Source organism: Tamandua tetradactyla, chromosome 13, assembly GCF_023851605.1.
Source record: "Tamandua tetradactyla isolate mTamTet1 chromosome 13, mTamTet1.pri, whole genome shotgun sequence".
Taxonomy (NCBI): Eukaryota; Metazoa; Chordata; class Mammalia; order Pilosa; family Myrmecophagidae; genus Tamandua; species Tamandua tetradactyla.
Window position 1 is genome coordinate 64201545 of NC_135339.1, and position 20560 is coordinate 64222104.

At 36.7% G+C, this 20560-nt stretch overlaps 1 protein-coding gene and 1 non-coding gene across 15 annotated transcripts in view; one reads left to right on the forward strand and one right to left on the reverse strand.

Moving 5' to 3' along the window:
• Positions 1-20560, forward strand: part of GBF1 (golgi brefeldin A resistant guanine nucleotide exchange factor 1) — a 166636-nt gene that overhangs the window by 84789 nt on the left and 61287 nt on the right. The gene's annotated exons all lie outside the window — the stretch shown is intronic.
• Positions 14589-14659, reverse strand: TRNAG-GCC (transfer RNA glycine (anticodon GCC)). Its single transcript has one exon. It is a non-coding gene; the product is annotated as a tRNA-Gly (tRNA).

Genomic DNA, 20560 nt, shown 5'->3' on the forward strand with positions numbered 1-20560 from the left:
AGGCTTTGGCTTAGCGAGGTTGAAGGAAAGTCCTGGCCACTTAAACATAATCAGTCCCTTGGGAACTCATGCAAACCATTCTGGCTGTCAGGAAATCATGAATTGTGAATGTGAGCCTAATTTTCTTCTGTTTCCACTCATTTGAACTGCCTTTGTTGGCTTATTGTAGAACCTACCATTCCTGTGCCCTATGAATTTCCCCAAAGTTGAACTACTCTAATGGAACTGAGGATTTTCAGGTCCTCTAGCTTCTCAGGGCATTTTCCCAGGAAATGTGAGAGTTTTCTTCCCTTGCAACATAACTGAAAAACAGAGATCCAGCTTTAACAGCTCCTCCTTTACTTAATGAAGAACTTGTAGGAGCCCCACTTTTTTGTCCCTCTTACAAGTATGGTGGAATATTTACAAACTTAGAAATTGTTAAACCTCTCTCTGCCCCTAGTCTGTAATGGGGTTGAGGGATAGTGCATTTAATGGGTCCTTTCCTTTCTGCTCAGCTGCAACCAAGGCAGCTCTATGTTTAGGTTGCTTAGCAAGTATTTGTAAACTTTGGATAACCTGGCACCATGCCTTCAGTTCACTTACATTTTAATGGTACTGAAGTTTAGCTTTTAGTTCAATAACCTTTGTTGGTATGGGCCTAACTATTCTAATAGGCATTCCTATCCATTGCAAGGGATCTTAGCTGTTGATGCTCTGTTGTCTACATAGGTTAAAGGGTCTTTAGTTGGAGTAAACCCATATTTTGACGTTCCCAAACTATGAAACTGTAATGCTATGCGATTGAAAGAGCTGTTTCAGTTTGGTTTATCCAGCAGAAACAACTCTGTCCATGAAACTCTGCTCCTGTTGTCTTCTTCAAGGGGCTGTAGAGACAATGAAAAAGAAATAAGGTCTTCCACTGAATCCAATTTAAATCTGTTTTTTTTTTTGCTTTTTCTGCCTGCATTACACAACTGACATGATTAGTTACTTTCTGAGCCACTTGTAGCCAAGATGTGCCTTGCCCTGTGGAGTCTGAGGCTTGGGTAGTCTCATCTTGGTGGTTTCCTAGTGGTGAAATTAGGGTCAAGATTCCAGGAAATGTTGGTTCTTATGGTGTCTTCATAAATAGTTATGGATACAGTTCTTCTTAGTGACCACTCACTTTGACAGGACCAAGAAAGTGGTCCTGAATGTTGAACTCAAAGGCCCACTGCAGACATAGCATACTGTGGTGCTTATGAAGAGAAATTGTGACACTAAGAAAAGGAAAAATTTCATGGCTCAAAAACATGCTCCATGTATTGTGAAGGTCAGTTTATTTTCCCAACTTCAGAGAAGTGACACTAAAACAAGAAGCTTCATGTTCCTCTAAGTACACACAAGTCAATACCCAGCTAATCCTTTTCTTTTCCTGAAATAAGAAAGTGATTTATGAGGTGTGGCTCTTGTGTGAAAGAAAACAAAACCGGCTGCTGTGTGGGCCTGTAAAATTCCTATGACATCTCGGTGGAGTAGGTTACAAGAGAAGATGGAGAAGGCTAGCTGGCCTCCCTTGCTGGGGCTCAGCTGCCCCAAATACCTGTGATATTGTGGGTTATTTATGAGCTCGTCTGGACTGGGATTCACTATCCCACAGCCTGGTAGGTGAAGATTTGCAGGCAGAATGTAGAAGCTGTCATTAATCTTCCCGGTCTTGTTGAGGACTTCTTGCCAACCACGGCTCCTGTTGGAGAATGGACTGGCCTTTCCCACTGAACTGCAACAGCTCAGATTAATATTAATCCCTTTAATGCTGCAGTTCATGATATAGTCATTAGGTGACTTGGAACTAATCCTGTCCACCTAACCAGTGTGATTTATTAAATACACATGGAATTGGGTCTCAATACAGCCAGGCAGAATCAGCAGCAAATGAATACCTCTGTGTATCTATATTAATGCTGGTTGATTGGGACACAATTGCAAGCTGGAGTGGGGAGAAATAAGGGCAAAAGGAGGCTGAGCTCTCTAATCAACAGCGTTTGCCCACTCCTAGCCATTAGTTTAAATGACAAAAACTATAAAAACTCTTGGGAACAGTTTTAGAAGTAATAATAAGAGTGTGTCAGGAACAAGTATTAAGAGTAAATATTCAAATAGAACTTTCTCTGCAAATTAACTTCCTTAGTTCTTAATCAGTTGATACCTTGGCTAGGTACTGTTCTATCTTCTCTCCTGGCTACAGGGCTTGAATTTTTCTCTTTGGAAGGGGCAAGGAAGTAGAGCAGCCAAACCTGCCAGATAACAATTCTCTTCTCTGATATCCTTGCCCAAGCTCTCAGAAGTATAATTTCTTTTGTAAGTAATTTCCTTTTCTCAAGGCTGCCACCCCCCCACCCCCACCCCTCACTTTGCTCTTTCAGCAGAGATGGCATTAATATGAAAAACATCTACCTAGCTGGCTTCGTTTAATCAGGCAAGTCTGACATTTGTGAAACTTCTCATTAACATTTTCCCCAAAGAGCACAAAATGCTTCCCCCCACCCCCTTTCTTTTCCCTTCCAAATACAGCCACTTCAGAGTTTAGGCTACTTTCCATCACTGTTGGCTGGCTGTTCTCAGATATGTTACTTCTCTAAATTCTCACTCCTGGCCAACAGCCACTGGTCACATATGGAGGGACCTTCTGTTCAGGTGCTGCCCTATTCTTTGTAAACATCACTTTTTTACAATTTTTCCTGGAAAAGATGAGAAATCTTTGATAGGAAAATGGGGTGTGGGTTTTATTAGTACTGCCATATGACCTTTTTCAAATAGTAGAAAAACACTGGTTGAGCACTATTATAGTCAAGACCCTCTACCAACCACTGTAGATGACACCAAAGCAAAGAAGCCTTGTCCCTCTATGACTTCCAGGAGGTTACAGGTTTCATCTAGCTAGTCCGTAAATCAGAATATACTATGCTAGAGCAACAGCACTCTATGGAGAAAGAAGGAAGAGAACTCCGGTAGCAAGAAATCAAGGATAACTGTCTTTGAAAATGTAAAAGTAAGTAGAGGGAGAGGCAGGCCTAGAGTCTTGGAAAGACTATGGTTTTTCACTGCCATCAAAGCAGAGACCTTGTGTACCCTGAACCCAGTGGCTAAGAACTAATTCAGAATAGGGATATTGGCACATCACAGTGGCAGTAGTGCTTCCTAGTTTTACTGCAAGGAGAGCAGTGGTAATCTGCATTATTGCTTGTATGCCTCAGTTTTCTTTGTAATTCAAATTGGTATATACTTCATATCAAAATGAGGGCAGTAGTCCCTTGTTAGTTACTTCTATATTTAGATCATACTCTGAGAGGCTTTACCACTGTAGTTTTTGATGGAGTACAGTGTGGGAGGGGATATGGTCTGCTTATATTTCCTGGTAATTTCAATTTCATTTGTCCTTTTCCCCTTTTACCTTCATACTGTATGTCATCTCAGTATTAATGACTATTCAACAAGGTGGGAACAGAACCATTTAGGTTCTGTGTTTGAGCCAAAGATTTAATACTACCCCAGTTAACAAGTAGGAACACTTGACATGCCTGACCATCAGGTCCCACCCTGATCAAGATGGTGGAGAGAGACACTTCAGAGCTCCCCTCCCCCTTCTCCCACTCCCTCACCCCCCAACAGAAGGCTTGATGGACAAACAGAATTGAGGGAAATATTGTTTTCAAAACTCCAGAAAACAAAGGATTACAGTAACAAGATTTCTTAACAAATTAAGAAAAAGGCAACTTAGGACTGGTAGAATCTCCTGTTGCCCTTGCTGGCCCCTCCCCCATCCACTCATAGGTTTGGTGCAGAGTCAGCAGACACTCCCAGTGTGGATCCATGATCCCAATTCCAAAGGGAACACCTTTGTGCACATACCAGGGTGCATGTAAGTCTTTGCCAGTCTGTCTTGGGACAGCCTAAAGGACTGAACCAGGTTATGCATCGCAGGCTCACTATTCCAGAATTTGCCTTGTGCCTAAAGGCAAGTCACAGAGGTCTTTTATGGAACTCTATAGGAAAATAGGCAGCTCATTAGCTCCCTGGAGCAAATGAGTACCAGCTGTGAGACGTACAGTGTAGCACCTGGGCCTGCGAGGAAATACTGTTTCCTAGGGCAATGAGGATATTCATATCCATGTAAACAGGGGAATTTCTAAGACCACACTGTGCATACCCAGAACAAGATGCATATGTAGAAAACACAGGGGAGATCCTACACTTTTTCCTCAGTCTGCTCTCTAAACTCATTTTATGGCTAAGCTCTGAAGGAGAGCACTCAACATAGGCCAATCTGCAAAGACTGGAAAAGGTGCTTTTTTTTTTTCCAGTTTTATTTTTTTGTTAACTCCTAGAAATCAAGGAAATCTCTGTCATAATGCTAGCTGGATATGAGCTTAAGGAACAGATGTTTACAAATCTAAATTCCAGTGATAATGCATTAAAATATCAAAATATTGAGGTTTCAACAAAAGATAACAAAATATACAAAAAAACACACGACACATTGGCTCATGCAAAGGAGAACATTAAAGCAGTAGGCACCATCAATGAAGAAGACCAGACCTGGGATATACCAGACAAGGACTTTAAAAATACAGTCCTAGGCGGGCAAGGGTGGCTTAGTGGCAGAATTCTCATCTGCTTTGCCCGGGACCCAGATACGATTCCCGGAGACTGCCTATGCAAAAACAAAAACCAACCAAAAAAAGAAGATAAAAAAAAAACAGTCCTAAATATTCTCAAAGCTAAACGAAAATATAAACAAAGGACTAAAAGAAGTGAAGAAACTGATAAATGAACACAAAGAGCATGTCATAAAGAGATAGAAATCATAAACAGACTGAAGATCACAGTAATAGAAATTAAAAATTCCCTAAAGAGATTCAGCAACAGCTTGGAGCTGATAGAAAAATCAGTCAACTTAAAAATAAAACAATTGAAATTATTGAATCAGAGAAGCAGAAAAAAAGTAAAAATAAAAGCGAACAGAGCCTGAGAGACCTGTGGTATACCATAAGGCATACCAATATATGTATCATATGAGTCCCAAAAGGAAAAAAGCGAGAAAGGAGCAAAGAGAATATTCAAAGAAATAATGACTGAAAACTCTCCTAACTTAAGGAAAGACATGAAAGTACACATCTAAGTTGCTCAAAAAACTCCAAACGGGAAATAAGCCCAAAGAGATGTACACCAACACATATTATAATCAAACTGTCAAAATGCCAAAGATAAGGAGAATATTCTGAAAAGCCACAGAGAAAAGCAAAGTATGACATACAAGGGAACCTCAATAAGTGCTGGTTTCTAATCAGAAACAATGGAGGCAAGATGGCAGTAGGATGACATTTTAAACTGCTGAAAGGAACAAAACTACCAACTAACAATTCTGTATCCACCAAAACTGTCATTGAAAAATATGGATGAGATGAAGACATTCCCAGATAAACAAAAGCTGAAGGAGTTTGTCACCAGTAGAGTGGCCCTCCAAGCAATGCTGAAGGGAGTTCAGTAGTTTGACAGGAAAGGATACTAGACAATTGATCAAAACCCCATGAAGAAATAAAGATCTCTGGTAAAAGTAATGACATGGGTAAATATGAATGCCAGTACTATTATATTTTTTGGATTGTAACTCTACTTTTTGCTTCCTTATAGGATCTAAAATTAAAATGCAAATGCATAAAAAATAATGATAAACCAATGGTTTTAGACTCAGAATGTACAAATATGTAATTTGTGACATAAAGGTGGGGGGATGGAGGGGTATTAGAACATAGTTTTGTATGCTATTGAAGTTAAGTTGGTTTCAAACCAAATGGGATTTTAAAGATTTGAGATATTAAATATAAGTCCCATGAAAAGAAAATATCAGAAAAATATGCACAGAAGGAAATGAGAAAGTATTCTAAAGGGTTCACTAAATCAGCTAAATACAAAAATTTGCACAGATACATATTTATTTATTTGCATATCAATGTTTATAGAAACATTATTCACAAAACCCAAAAGGCAAAGGGAACCTAGCAGCAGATGAATGGATACACAAAATGTGGTATACACTTACAGTGGAATATTAGTCAGTCTTTAAAAGGAATTAAGGTCTGGCACATGCTAATAAGTGGATGAACCTTGAGGATATCATGTTGCGTGAAATAATTCAGACATAAAGGGATGGATATTATATAATTCCACTTAGATGACTAAAATATGCAAACTGACAGAGACAGAAAGTAGGGTACAGGTTACCAGGAATGGTGGGCTGGGAGAATGGGGAATTAATGCATTATGGGTGTAGAGTTTCCATTTGGGGTGATAGGAATGTTCTGGTAATGGATTGTGGTGAGGGTAGCAGAACACTGTGAAGGCAGTTAATTCCGTTGAATGATATGCTTGGGAGTAACTGAGAGAGGAAAATTTTTATGTTCCCACAATTATAAATGAGAAGGAGAGAGCAACTAAAGAGACCATGACAGTTAAGTACAGTACATGATCCTGGACAGGATCTAGTAATGCTGGAGAAAAGTCTCAAAAGAACATTATTAGAACCATATAAAAAGATTGGAATATAGACTGTAAGCTTTATAACAATGTTAAATTTCTTAAACTTAATAAGTGTACTTAAGGTGGCTGCACTAGTGCATATACTCATTCATAGGAAGTGTACATGGACGTATCATGTGTTCAAAGAGTATAATGTATACAGCCTACTCACAAATGCACAAAAAATAGACGGACGGATGGACAACAGACCCGGCAGTTGTGGTAAAATTGGTAGATCTGGGTATCTGGCAGGGTGTATGTTGGAGTTTTCTGTACGGATTTTGTATTATTTTTGCAACTCGCATAAGTTTGACATTATTTCAAATTAAAAAGTTTAGCGAAGAAAAAGGAAATCATAGTCATAGAATATCTGTGTAGTCATTTCTAATCCTATCCTTTTAGGTGGATAGGTAGGTAGGCAATTAGATAGATAGACAGACAGACACCCAGAAAATCTGAAGTTTGGTCTTGATCATACAAGTTAGTGTAGTCTATACTATGTAAGCAAGAACTGTGGGTTATTCATCATTGTACCTCCAACAGCTAGCATAGTGTTCAATGGTTTTGTTAAAGGAAAAGATGAGGGATTTGAATCCAGAAAGACCGGTATTTAGTCAGTGATCTTATAAGTGACAATTTTTTAATAATGGAGAGAAAATTATAATTAAAAACTATCAGCTATTTATGAACAACAATAAGTATTTATATCAATCTTTGACTGTCAGTTTTATTAAAATAGTGATAATATTTCATTAGACTCTGATTTTAGGCTACCCAATTTCCCCTTTTTTCTAATTAGCTTTAAAATATATATTTAAAATAATATTCAATGTAGAAAATTATGGAAAATGCAAATGATATAAAGAGAGGAAATAAAGACCATCCACAGTCTAGTCACCTAGAGATAACAATTGTTTTATCTGTTTTTGTGCACCTAAACATATAGTATCACCCTTTAGAAAAATTGGGATCATACTCTATATATTTTTACCTTTCTTTTTTCTTTTATCATACATATTGGACATTTTCTAACATCATTACACATTCTTTAAAAATAAGATCTAATGACTAATAGTCACTGTATGAGTATTTCAAAATTTAATTAAAGTTTCCTGTCATTGGTTATTTAGATTATTTTTAGTTCTTCAGTATTATAAGCAAGGTAATATAAATATCTTGGAACATAAATCTTTGTCACTTTTATTTCTATATAATAGATTCTTTTAATTATTTTTTTGTCTATCCAGTTAATACATGTACATAGTTCTAAAAAGTCCAGTAATACAGCAAAGCATGTAATTAATATACACACGCTCTTCAAGGGCCCCTTCCCTAAACTCATTTAGCTGTTTGTTCAGGTACTGTATTTATTTTTATATATCTAAATAATATGCTGATACTACTGTTTTTTTCCTAAACTTGAAAAATCTTCTACTGAAGAAGACTTTCCTCCTTGTTATTTTTCCTTCTACTGTATTAATACTGCTGTTTTTAAATAGGATTTTTACATTTTAGACATTTTATTGACTTCCTACTCCTAGATATGAGTATAGCACTTTTGCAGTACCCTGCATCCTGTTTCCTTCCCTTTTCTTCCTGATATAGTTATATCACAATTTGTTGAAATCAATACTTAATTTTTACCTAATTAAGATCTTATATATTGTTCACTACCAAGTCAAGTATTTATCCTCCTTTTAGAAAATTTGCTTTGTTTTCTGTATGTTACTGTCACTATTTTTTCTTAACCTCTATACTGTAATAGAGCTGCTGAAACTCTCTGAATACTGTTTTCCACATGGCCAAACACACAACTCTTCTATTCCATTTTTATTTCTTCCTAGAGACACCTTTTCAGAGCTTCCCATCTCTTCCATTCTGCGTTGGTTGTTCTCTAACAAACAACAGACACAAATGTCAGTCTGAAAATTCCCTTTGCTTTTCTCTGCATATCCTGTTTCTGGATCCTATGCCCATTCTTTCTTGTTTTACTTTCTCATTTTTGGTTTAAAAAAAATCTTACAGTAAGTACTAGAAAAGGACACTTGGGATGTAAATTTCTTTAAACTCTGCATATCTGAAACTACCTTTATTCCATACTAATACTCAATTGAAGGTTTGCCAGGGTATACAATTTCAGTTAGAAATAATTTTCATTCACAACTTGGTGGGTTTACTCCTTTGTCTTCTCACTTCTGGTGTTGATCCTGAGTGGTCTGATGACATATTGAATCTCTGTCCTTTGTATTTGAATTAGAAGTTATTATGATCTCTAAAATCTCACAGTGATAAGCCTTGGTTTGAGTCTTTTTTTCATTCATTGTGCTAGGTTCTTAGTGAGGATCCTTTCGACCTAGAAAATCATATTATTTGGGTTTCTTGGTTTTGGGTTTTTTGTGGGTTGTTTTTTTTGCCTTATTTTTAAATTGTGGTTACCATTTTAACCATTTTTGAGTATATTCACAGTACTGCATAACCATCATCACTTTTTCCAGAACTTTTTTATCATCCCGAAGATACTCTGTATCCATTAAGCCATAACTCCCCACCTTCTCTCCTCCCACATGCTGGTAACCTCTATTCTATTTACTGTGCCTATGAATTTGTCTGTTCTATTTACTTCATATAAGTGGAATAATTTAATATGGTCTTCTTGCGTCCGGCTTATTTCACTTAGCATAATGTTTTTGGATGTTTATCTATGTTGTAGCATCTATCTGAACTTCATTCCCTTTAATGGCTGAATAATATCCATTGGTTTATATATATATATACACCACATTTTGTTTATTCATTTTGTATCATTTGGCTTTGGGGTAGTATCTCATATTAGTTCTTCAATAATTTCCTTCTGTTTTTTTCTGTTCTCTCAACTTAGTTCCCCTATTTTCTGTTCTTTGCCTCACTCACCATCTGGTCCCTCCATTTTAGAGCTTGTTTCTTACTGGTACTTCCCTCTAATGTTACTTGGTATTCAGCTTTTTTTTGCTCTACTTCCATTTCCTTTCTTTCTACCAAGAATCCTCTGATGAATCTCATTCACTGTTGACTCTTCACCCAAAGATCATTTTATGTTTAAAACTTGAACACTGTTAGTACCTTGCACTTTTCCTTCACAATACTTGTCACAATTATAATTACCTAATTGTGTGATCCCTTTCTTAATGTCTTTCTCTACCATTACAAAGGAAACTCCATGAGAGCAGGGAGTGTATTCATTTGTACTGTGCTAGTGACTGGCACAAAGTTGGTGCTCATAAATATTTGTTGAATGAACTGTTATCTTCCTTTAATCAAATAGAATTAATTTTGTCAAATGGAGTGAAATAGGAATTTAACCACCGCAGCATCAGTAAATAAACATATGTTCCAAGATCGTGCATTGAATACTCTTACTTCTTCACTAATTGTGAAATGTCATAAATCATATATCCTACCTATTCTTTTGCTAGTAGTACATAGATTATTTGTTATAGCTTTATAATACATTTTTAAATGATATTACAGACTTTCCATCATTAGTTGTTTTAAAAATATTCTGGCTATCCTCATCTGGTTATTCTTTCAGGTGTATTACAGAGTCACTTAGTCAAGTTTTTTTTTAATGCTTTGAGATTTTTATTCAGAAACATATGTTATGATGGTTGCATGCCATTGTGAATATAATTAATGCTACTGAATCATACACTTAAAAATGGTTAAAATGGCAAAATTATTTTATTTATATTTTACTGCACGTACTTACATATATACAACCAATCATAAGTTAATATGGGGAGAGTTGACACCTTTATAAATATATTTGTCCTCCCTATCCAGGAACATGTTATGGCTTCTCCATCTATTCAAGACTTCTTTAGTGACATGGTAATGTTTATATGTTCTTCCTTCCTCCCTTTAAGTCCCATAAATTTATTATGAAAGTTTATTCTTAGGCATTATATATATTTTAATGCCTTTTTTTTGAGATATAGTCTCACAGCATAGAAATCATCCAAAGTATAAAATCATTGGTTTACAGTATCATCATATGGTTGTGCAACAGCCTCATCATCAAATTTAGGATATTTTCATTACTCTAGAAAAGTAAAAAGAAAAAAAGAAAACCCTAATCCTCCCATACTTTTCCCCCCATATTATTGACCCATGTGTTTGGTACATTTGTTACTATTGATGATAGAGTTTTAAAATATTACTATTAACTGTAGTTCATCTGTACCACAGTTTGCAGTAGGTACATTTTTTCCATATACTCTTCTATTATTAACTCCTTATAATAGTGTTATATATCTGCTATAGTTCATGAAAGGATTTTTTTTTATATTTGTGCAGTTCATCACAGACATTGTTCACAAGATTCACTATGTTATACATTTCTTCTGGTGACATACATGACTCTAAACTTCTCCTTTCCACCACACTCACACCCATTCGGCACTGTTAATTATTCTCACAATAAAGTACTGCCATCACTCTGTCCATTTCCAAACGTTTAAGTTCATCCTAGTTAAACATTCTGTACATATTAAGCAACTGCTCCCCATTCTTTAGCCTCATTCTATATCCTGGTAACTAATATTCTATATTTTATGTCTATGAGTTTACATATTATAATTAGTTCATACATATTATAATTAGTTCATATCACTGAGCACATAAAATACTTCTTTTGTGTCTGACTTATTTCACTGAACATAATGTCCTCAAGGTTCATCCATGTTGTCATATGCTTCAGGATTTCATTCTTTCTTACTGCTGAATAGTATTCCATCGTATGTATATACCACATTTTGTTTATCCATTCATCTGTTGATGGACATTTGGGTTGTTTCCATCTTTTGGCAATTGTGAATAATGCCACTATGAATATTGATGTACAAATGTCTGATTGCATCCCTTCTTTCAGATCTTCTGGGTATATCCCAAAGCATTTTACATTTTTAGTTTCTGGGGGGATGACATCCTTCCTCTTGTAAATTCATTTTATTTTAACTAAAACTGGGTAGATTTCCCTGCAATACAATTTATGCTGTGTGTCTATGATGTAAAACTACTAGGTTCATTTTTAACAGAAGCCATCTATTTCAGTTATATGTTGCAACAAACCAACTGCTCCAAAATGTTATGGCTTAAAACAACAACCATTTTATTATGTCTCACAATTTCATAGGTTATCTAGGGCTCAGTTAGGTAGTTCTACTGGTTTCACTTGGGATCTCTCCTGCAATTATAGTCAATGGTGTCTGTTGCTTGGGTATCTGGCGCCTCTTCATTTGATGTAATTCCTTAATCTCCAGGACTACTCTTTATGACTTCTCTCTCCCGCAGTGTAGCTTGGAATTTTCACATGGCCGTTTAGGTCTCCATAATAGAAGAAACAGGAATTTCAGAGCCTTTTTAGAACTTAGGCTTGGAAATCCCAAATTGTTGCTTTTACGTTCCATCAAAGTAATCACAGACCAGATCCAAGGGAGGAGACATAATCTCCAACTCATGATTGAAGAAGAAACATGTAAGGGAAGGAATTGTACAGGACAATCTTTGGAGACTAACTACCATAATGGCATTTATTCTTTTATCCTTCTTTTTTTCTTCCTTTTCTTTCATTCTAGGTAGCTACCCCAGACTCTTAGGTTCCCATGAGTATCTTTTTATCCAATCAGTTGTCAGTATCATTGTCATAAGCAGGAATCTGGCTGAAGGGATTAGCAGGGTTAAAAAAAAAAATTCCATCTCCCATTTTCTCTCCTGGGTGAGGAGTAACGCTCATGGATGGAAATACGGAGTTCACTTCAGCATGAAATACCTGTCAAAGGGACTGTTATAAATTGGCCTCATTCTCTTGAATCCTGGCTACTATCCTGCAAGGACAGCTTCCCCTTTTTCTCCCCAGCAGAAGGCCAACTCCACCCTCATTATGACTTGTTATAAGATCTCCCTCCTCTGCTTGTCGGAGTAGAAATGAGAAGATGTTATTCCTTTTCTTTTTTCACATATTACTTCTTCCTACCCTGGGTTTGCTAACCTCTGGCTTAAATATACACTAAGCAAAGATGTATAGTCTTCTTCCCTTCCACCCCCATAGCTTAGTCTGAAGGAAGGCAGCAGGTGATGGAATGTATAAAGGGTGTGAGTAGGGTGGGGTAAGGGAGGGAAGGAGTCTTTTCTCACATACTATGGATGTTGCTCAACAGAACTGGCATGAAATTTAGTCAGAGCCATAGCATGTGTTTCATTTTTCCAAGGAATTTCTTCCTAACTCTAAGTTTAACCCTTTTTTTCTGTACAGTGCTAAGGGCTGCTCAGGAAATACAAAATGAATCATTTGCAAATAGAAAATGCTAGGATTTCACAGAACCCTATGGGAGCTGGTATCTCCAACTTAGTTTGTGCTAAATGGTATTAATAGAAACAGAACATGGACTTTGGAGTCAGATAGACCTGTGTTGAAATCCCATTTCTACCAGTGGGTTGTCTTGGGCACTTACTTGACTTCTTTGAGCCTCCATTTCTCATCTGTAAAATTGAGATAAAAACTTGCCTTGTTTTATCAAGGATTAAATGAGATGCGAGGATTAAATGAGATGATGTGTGCTAGGTGCTTGGCACAATGCATACCTTGGACATGGTATGCGCTTGATGCATGTCACTCATCTTTTATCCTATAAGTACCACTTTGGGTTTACCAGGTAAGTAGCTTCTTACATATTAGATATGTTGTTTTTCTACCTGAACTTAACTGTGTAAGTGTGTTAAAGGGATGGAATCATTTCACATGATATGCAGTATTCCTCTGAGGTCCTCGTTAAACTAAAAGATGGGCCTCCATAAGGATTATGAAAGGAACTGTAAGACTTGCCTTCCCCTCTCACCCTGGCAGCCGTATGAGCTTATAAGTGTTATAAAATCATACAGTGTTAGAGCTAAAATGAATCATAGAGGTCATCTAGTCCAACCCTTCAGTTTTGAGAGACATAACTGTGGCTCAGAGAAGATCATGCCTTGTTCTGGAATTAGAGCTCTGTCCACTGGTCTATTACCATGGTTATAATTTAATCTTTTTAAGACTCTCAGGACCTAATTTTTATTACATGTGAACTTTCTTCTTCTAATTTGAATGCCTAATTTTTGTTACATGAGAACTTTTTTCTTCTAAATTGAAATCTTGATCCTTTTACCATTAGGGAAGAAAAGTGTTGAAGACATTTCAATGACACTCCTTTGGGGAGCAACAGGGCCCCTTTGAGATATATTTATTACCACCTGAAAGTCTCTTCTTTGCCCAAAGATTGCCCAGGGGACACTGAGGTGGCAGTTCAGCTGACTGTTGAGCCTCTGTTCCCAGAATGATGAATTGAGAAGTAAATTTGTTTCTTCTTTTCTGTCTTCAATTAATAACAAGTAGGAGATACTCACCCCAACCTACCCACGCCATCTCTCTGTCTCTCTCTTTTTTTTTTTTTGAGTTGTAATTAATATATGGTAAAATACACAGATCTTAGGTGTTCCATTGATGAGTTTTGGTAATTGTATAAACCTATGTAACTACCACTATGAAAAAAAAAGAGCATTTTCATTGCCCCAGAAAATTCCTTCATGTTCCCTTTTGAGTCAGTTTCCCTGCCACACACACATATATACACATGCAACCACTTTCTGATTTCTATCACTATAGATTTGTTTTATTTTTGGATTTCATGTAAATGGAGTTATACAGGATGCATTCTTTTGTGTCTGTCTTCTTTTTGCTTAACCAGTCTCGAGAGTCATCATGTTCTTACATATAGTGGTAGTTTGTTCTTTTATTTCTGACTAGTTTTCCATTATATGAATATATCATAAAATAATTTTCTCATTCTCTTATTGAAGGACATTTGAGTTGTTTCCAGTTTTTGGCTATTATGAATAAGACTGCCAAAACATTTTAGTACACGTGTTTTTTGGGTTTTTTTGGTATGCGTATGGTGGGGTCACATGTCATTATTTTTTCATGTGAGTATCCCATTATTGAGTACCATTTTTTGAATTTTTGTTTGTTTTTTGGGAAGTGCATGGACTGGGAATCGAACCCAGGTCTCCTGCATGGCAGGCAAGAATTCTACCACTGAACTACCCTTGCACCTCTGTACATGTGCTTTTTTTTTTTTTCCCATGGGCAGTCTCTGGGAATTGAACCTGGATCTCTGGCATGGCAGGCAAGAATTTTGCCACTGAGTCACCATGGCACCGCCTGTACATGTGCTTTTGAACATATATTTTAATTCACTTGGGAAAATACCCGAGTGGAATTGATAGATGTGTGTTTATGTTAAAAAAAATTATTGTACACAGTGGACTATACATCTTCAGCTCTATCTTTTTCTGTTCTGAGGGGGCTAGGTTCTTTAAGTTGAGGACTTGGCAGAAGAGGAGAACCCACATCATTAGAATCCCTGCTACCAGAGCACAGTGGCCTGAACTGGACACTTAAAAGTCTGAAACAGGTGTTTGAAACCCTATGCCAGACTCCCTGCTTGGTGCCAGGCCCCCTGAGAAACTAAGATTTGGTAAGCAGAATTTGAGGCTAATCTAATGGATGCTGGATTAAGGACTTTTGCAGGACGTAATTGCCTTCATAATAGTGTATCTGTTGTGACTTGGTACATTTGAAGCAGGTAAACCAACATCTTCATGTAGAAAGAGACCTTTAGTGACCCAAATATTGCTTAAGCAGGGGTTAGTTAGGCAGTGTGTCTGATGAAAGCCGCTCCCTGCTTCTGCTTTCTAACTCTACCTTTTCTCTTTGAAGTTATGTGCAATGGAAGTCACCATTTTCCTAAGTCACCTTAGTAAAGTTAACATTGTGAAGGGCCTTTAGCCAGGTAAGACTTAGTATCCTGTATGTGAAAGAGAATGGGAGTGAGTTATGCCCTGGGAAATTCTCTCTCTACATCTTTAATACCTCTATATTACCAGGCCTTGGAGAAGGAATTCTCATGGGCCAAGAGTTAAAGCAAGAAACTGAAGGTTAAGGTGTGGGCTTTCAAAACCAAATGACAGTTTGTTTGTTTGTGTTTTTTTTATATATATATATTTTTTATTATTATTATTTTTATTTTTTCTCTATATTATCATTCTATATCTTTTTCTGTTGTTTTGCTAGTTCTTTTCCTAAATCGATGCAAATGTACTTAGAAATGATGGTTATACATCTATGTGATGATATTAAGAATTACTGATTGCATATGTAGAATGGAATGATTTCTAAATGTTGTGTTAATTTTTTTAATTAATTAAAAAATAAATAAATAAATAAATAAATAATGGGGGAACAAATGTTAAAAATAAATTTAGTTTAAAGTGCTAGTGGTAAATGAAAGCGAGGGGTAAGGGGTATGGCATGTATAATCTTTTTTTTTCTGTTATTGTTTTATTTCTTTTTCTGTTGTCTTTTTTATTTTTTTCTAAATCGATGCAAATGTTCTAGAAATGATGAATATGCAACTATGTGATGATATTAAGAATTACTGATTGTATATGTAGAATGGAATGATATCTTAATGTTTTGTCTGTTCATTTTTTTTAATTAATAATAAAAAAAAGAATATTGCAGCGTTTGACACATTAAAAAAAAAAAACCAAATGACATAAAAGTACCAAAGCAGTGGTTTCTCTAACCATGCTTAGTGGAGTTGAAATTGATAGAAATTTGATCTGTCTTTAAGGGGTTGCTCCAACTGAAGAATTCCAAATCTTTTCTAATATTCTTAAAAGAGCCCAGGGAGAGAAGAAATAGGCTCTCCACGCTAGGTTAGCCTCTTCACCAATCCTTGAAGGTGTTTCTGAATTCAGTTCCACCTTCATAGATGTAGTCATTTCATAGGTATTAGACTACATGAGGTGAACTTGGTGTGAATTAGGCTGAGATTCATAACCTTGAGTGAGATTCAGTCAATACCTTTTTTCCCTTTTAATTATCATACTATAGGATAGACTTTATTTGGTGTATAAGTCTATGAATTATAAATATTAGTAGTCAGGATACAAAAGAGTTTTATCACCCTAGGAAACTCTCTCCTGCTATCCCTTTGTATTCATACCCTCCCGGACCCCTAATCCCTGTCAACCATCAATCTGTTCTCTATCACCATGGTTTTATCAAGGACAGATAAATGGAATCATACAGTATGTAACCTTTTGAGACTGGCTTCTTTCAGTCAGCATGTTTGAGAGTTGTCCAGTCTGTTGCATGTATCAGTAGTTTAATTCTTTTTGTTGCTGAGTAGTACTCCATTGTGTGTATGTACCACAGTTTGTTTATCTATTCACCTTTTGAAGGATAGCTGGATGTTCTAGTTTGGGGCAATTATGAGTACAGCTGCTATAGCATTTGTGTATAAGTTTTTGTGTGAACGTAGGTTTTTATTTCTCTAGTGCATGTAACTAGGAGTGGGATTTCTGGGTAAAAGGGTAAAGTGTATGTTTAACCTTAAGAACTGCTAATTGTATCACTTTGCCTTTCCACCAGCAATATGTGTGTGTTAAGAGTTGTTCTACTTCCCTGGCAACATTTGGTATTTTCAATATTTTTTATTTAAGTCATTCTTGTAGGTAAGTAGTGGTATCTTGACATGTTTTAAGTCTACATTTCCCTAATTCCTAATGATATTGAACATCTTTTTTTTTTCTTAACTTTTTTGATTGTATAGAATACCATATATAGAAAGCAAAGAAATAAAAATTAATAGTTTTCAAAGCACTCTTCAACAAGTGGTTACAGGACAGATCCCAGAATTTGTCATGGGCTACTATTTGATCCTCTCGTATTTTTCCTTCTAGCTGCTCCAGAATATAAGAGGCTAGAGGGCTTAATGCTTTTTTATCATCACAATTGATTTTTTTTCCTTCTTTTTTTGTGAAAAATAACAGATCTACAAAAAAACTGTAACTTTCAAAGAACAACACCACAGTTAGTTGTAGAACATATTTCAGACTTTGACATGGGTTACAATTTCACAATTTTAAGTTTTTATTTCTAGTTGCTCTAAAATATTGGAGACTAAAAGAGATATCGATTTAATGATTCAGCATTCATATTCATTTGTTAACTCCTATCTTCTATGTATAATTCCACCATTACCTTTGATCTTTCCGTACCTCTCTTTGGGGTTGTTTGGGCTATGACAATTCTAAATTTTTTATATTGGAAGGGTCTGTCACTAATATAGGGTAGGGAGGTGGAACTATCTGATGTTCTGGAGAGGCTGGGCTAGGTTTCAGGACTTATCTGGACCCATCTGGAGATTGTAGGTTCTGTGAAGTTACTCTAGTACCTGAAACCCTTGTGAAATCTTATATATTGCCCTACATGTTCTTTAGGATTGACTAGAATAGTCCTGGATAGGGATTGGCAAGTTATGTATGATAGGGAGCAAGGTCTACCTGAATCTTGTGTAAGAGCAACCTCCAAAGTAGCCTCTCGACCCTATTTGAACTCTCTCTGCCACTGATACTTTTTAATTACACTTCTTTCCCCCTTTTGGTCAGGATGGAACTGTTGATCCCACAGTACAGGTCTGGATTCATCCCTGGAAGTCGTCTCCCACGTCGGCAGGGAGACTTTCACCCTGGATGCCATGTCCCATGTAGGGGAAAGGGCAATGATTTCACTTGCAGAATTGGGCTTAGAGAGACTGAGGCCACATCTGAGCAACAACAGAGGTCCTCCAGAAGTAACTCTTAGGCATGCCTGTAGGTAGTCTAAGCTTCTCCCCTACCTACATAAGCTTCACAAGAGTAAACCTCATGATCGAGGGCATGGCCTATTGATTTGGGTATCACTAAAGTTTGACACAGTATCAGGGGGTGGTAAGGTTTGATAGTTCCATAGTCTTTCTCACCTCCCTCAGGGGACTTTGCCAATGCTTTTTGATTATCTGCTTAATATACTCTAGGATGTTTCCAGGCTTTACAATAATCTATACAGGATTAAAGGACCTCTTTCTTAATCTGTGCTTCCTGTGTTTCATTTGTTCAAATGAGCTATACAGATAGGCTGAATTAGATTATGCACTATAGAAAATTTCATTTCCAGATCAAATAGACCTTTCTTCCATTGGTCTCAAAGAGTATATGTGGTTCTAAAATATAAACACTGTCTTCCTTACCCCTGTGTTCTGAATTACATTAACCCCAACCTGTTCAGGTTTGTTCTTATCTCTGAATATCAGGTTATATATATAAAACAGCCTCTCAAAATCCAGAAATAATAATCACCAGTCTCGACTTAGTGTGTCTGCTCTAAATGCTTACAATCTAGGCCCCTGTTTTCTTATAAGCATTTTTTAAAGGTGACCATACCATTGTTCTTTTTTGTTTCTGGCTTATTTTGTCTCACCAAATGTCCCACATGTTCATTCACATCGTTGCATGCCTCATGATATTGTTCCTTTCTGTAGCAGCACAACCTTTGATCATGAATATGCACCATCATTTGCCGATCTACTTCTCCATCAGTGCATCCTTTCAGCCACCTGCTTTCATTGGGCATCATGTAGAGGGCCGAAAATCCATCAACATTCTCAATTTTAGAAAATTTCATTGTTCCTAAGAAACAGAAAACCAATAAACATGCCCTCGCCAAATAGACAATCTAAACCTCCTCTTAACTCTTGTCCCTCCCCCCATTATTTACCTCTGCTGTTGCAGTGGTAGTGCTGATGATTTCCTTTTGAACATAGCTTATAGCATGCAATAGCAGTTTCCCCCCGTACCCTGGATTTAAACACTCTTTATACAAGAATCGTATCTTTGAAATAATTCTTAGGAGAACTCATTCATATTTCTAGTGTGAATCAGTGGGACACATAGGTCTATACAATCCCTTTCAATCTAGTTCATCTACAACATGATAATATTACTTCTAGACCCACCAGAGAATCACCTTCGCTCCTATCTATTCCCTTACATTGGAGTTCAACCTCATTAGGTAATAGTTCAACCATCTCTAGCTTCTATGTATCTCTAAGTCTCCTATCTTTTGTATTATAAGCCTCTGATGATACCTTTATGCTGGTCATAAAAGTGGTCTCATATGGTTTCTATCCTTTTGTGTCTGGCTAACTTCACTCAGCATTATGTCCTCAAGGCTCATCCGTTTTGTCATGTGCTTCAGGATGTCATTTTGTCTTACTGCTGCGTAATATTCCATCATATGTATATACCACATTTTGTTGATCCACTCATCTGTTGATGGGCATTTGGTTTGTTCCATCTTTTTATGATTGTGAATAATGCTGCTATGAACATCAGTGTGCAAATGTCTGTTTGTGTCAGTGCTTTCATTTCTTCTGGTGATATGCCAAGGAGTGCTATTGCTGGGTCATAGGACAAGTCGATATTTAGTTGCCTAAGGAATCGCCAAACAGTCTTCCATAGTGGCTGCACCGTTATACATTCCCACCAGCAGTGCATAAGTGTCCCAGTTTCTCCACATCCTCTCCAACATTTATAGTTTCCTGTTTGCTTAATAGCAGCCATTCTTATAGGTGTGAGGTGGTATCTCATTATAGTCTTGATCTACATTTCCCTTATATCCAGTGAAAATGAGCATCTCTTCATGTGCTTGTGCGCCATCTGTATTTGCTCTTCAGAAAAATGTCTATTCATATCTTTAGCCCATTTTATAATTGGATTGTTTGTTCTTTTGTTGTTGAGTTGTATGATTTCTTTGTATATACAGGAAATCAAACCTTTGTCTGATATATGATTTCTAAATATTTTCTCCCATCGAGTTGGCTGCCTCTTCACCTTTTTGGCAAAGTCTTTTGAGGTGCAGAAGCATTTGGTTTTGAGGAGTTCCCTTTGTCTATTTTTTCTTTTGTTGCTTGTGCTTTGGGTGTAAAGTTTAGGAAGCTATTGCCTCTTTCTAGGTCTTGAAGATGTTTCCCTACATTTTCTTCTAGAAGCTTTGGTGCTAGTTCTTATATTTAGGTGTTTGATCCACTTTGAGTTAATTTTTGTGTAAGATAGGGGTCCTCTT